General features: G+C 36.3%; 1 non-coding gene across 1 annotated transcript; it reads right to left on the reverse strand.

The window, feature by feature from the left end:
• Positions 1-833: 833 nt before the first annotated feature.
• Positions 834-895, reverse strand: LOC126945046 (U7 small nuclear RNA). Its single transcript, XR_007722279.1, has one exon. It is a non-coding gene; the product is annotated as a U7 small nuclear RNA (small nuclear RNA).
• Positions 896-2,051: the final 1,156 nt, after the last annotated feature.

Below are 2,051 nucleotides of genomic sequence, written 5' to 3' on the forward strand. Positions count from 1 at the left end.
TAATTGGTAAAGTGAAAACAAATTATAAAATGGTATGAATAGCATTCTTCCATAAAGAAAGAGAAGGAAGAAAAGGAAGGAAAGGAGGAAGGGAGGAAGGGAGGAAGGGAGGAAGGAAGGGAAGAAGGGAAGGAAGAGAAGGAAGAGGGGGAAGAAAAAAAACACCAATATTAATAGTAGTTTACTCTGGACAGTAGAAATTTGGGTGTTTGTTTTTAATTTGCTTTTCTTTTTATAATTATCTGTTTCTTACAATGTATTATAATTATGTATTCAATTATGCATAAGTATGGTAATTTTGAGCTATTTTTAAAGAAGTAATAAATTGTCCAAATATCCCAATCAGTTAAAACATCATGGGGAAAAAGAATAACAGACCAGGCAAGGTTGCTCACACCTGTAATCACAACACTTGGGAAGGCCAAGGTGGAAGGATCACTTGAGCTCAGGAGTTCAAGACCAGCCTAGACAACACAGTAAGACCTCATCTCTACAAAAAAATTATAAAAATTAGCCAAGCCTGGTGGTGTGTGCCTGTAGTACCAGCTATTCCTTAGGAGGCTGAGGCAAGAGGACTGCTTGAGTCAGGGAGTTAGAGGCCACAGTGAGCCATGTTCACACCACTGCACTCCAGCCTGGGTAACAGAGTAAGACTCTGCCTCTAAAAAATAAAAATAAATAAAAAAAAGAATAACAGAGGGGGAGGAAAGATGAGAACCTGTAAAATATAGACTACTCCCTGACAAATGTCTGGAGAAAATTTTTAAACATGTGTTGTGAAAAATAGGACATTAGTTAATAATAATTACATAATAATATAATTTTTTTGCATGTGGGGTTTTCCAGTGAAAACCAGAAATTCTAGTATATAAATTCTAAAAGAGTGGTAACATTATTATAATATTATTAATAACAAATATTTTATTGTTCATAAAGTGATTTCAGACTAACTTCACTGCCTTTATTCAGTGACTGCTATGTTTATCAAAAACGGTACAGACACCATGTAAATAGATTTCTGCAAAGCATGTGGTGTTTCTCATAATATTCATTGGAGAAGATGGTGAAAGTAAACCTAAGTGGATTATAAATTTCCTGAACAATTGAAACACTCAGGAGATTCAAACACTTATGTATTTAACAACTGCTCACATAGAGTTTCCTACACGCCAGACACTGTTTCAGAAATATTAGAGGCTTCAGAAATATTAAATTACTTAATTCTCACAATAGTCATAGGAGATAGGAGATGACAAAACCCTATTATAACTTCCTCTCTACAGAGGGCAGGTTAGGTAACTTGATCAAGGTCACAGGACTAGTGAAGGGCACAGCTGGGATTAAAGCCCAGGCAGCCTGTCTCCGGAGAGGGTGCCCCTAAGCACCACACTATCATGCACATCTTCACGGCATATGGGCCATGATTATGCACTTAATACATTTTACAAAGCAAATTTTATATCTTAAATTTAGGACCAGAAAATACAACATGTTATATAAATATAGAATGAGAGAGACAGATTTACATTTTAAAAAGTTTGGATTTATTTCAGGTCCAAAATAATAACAATGTAGTAGCTACAAAAACTAATTAATAAATTTCCAGACTTCATTAACAGGGAAGAAGTAAGGGAGAGGAATGGAAGAAAAAAGAACTAGGTTTATTGATTGCCTATGGTGTATCAGATCATTTATACATAATATTTGTTTTTCGTTAAAATTCTTGGAAGTAGGTAATTGTGCTAGATTAAATGCATTATCGGCTTCAATGGCCTCCCTCTATTCACATCCATTACAACGTGATTTTTTAACTACTCCACCCCCATCAAGAGATGAAATCTTCACCTTTTGAATCTAGGCTAGATTTGCTTTGGCCAAAAAACTGCAACCAAAGTAATGTTGTGCCACTTCTGAGCCTGAGTCTCACAAAGCTGCCTACGCTTCCACCCTCCCTTTCCTGGAACCCTGCTAATCTCCATAGAAACAAGCCCAGAGTAGCCTGTGAGGAGATGAGAAACCACTTACGTCATGACAGCTGAAGTCATCCTCAA

The sequence above is a fragment of the Macaca thibetana genome, chromosome 1 (genome assembly GCF_024542745.1).
Source record: "Macaca thibetana thibetana isolate TM-01 chromosome 1, ASM2454274v1, whole genome shotgun sequence".
Classification (NCBI taxonomy): Eukaryota; Metazoa; Chordata; class Mammalia; order Primates; family Cercopithecidae; genus Macaca; species Macaca thibetana.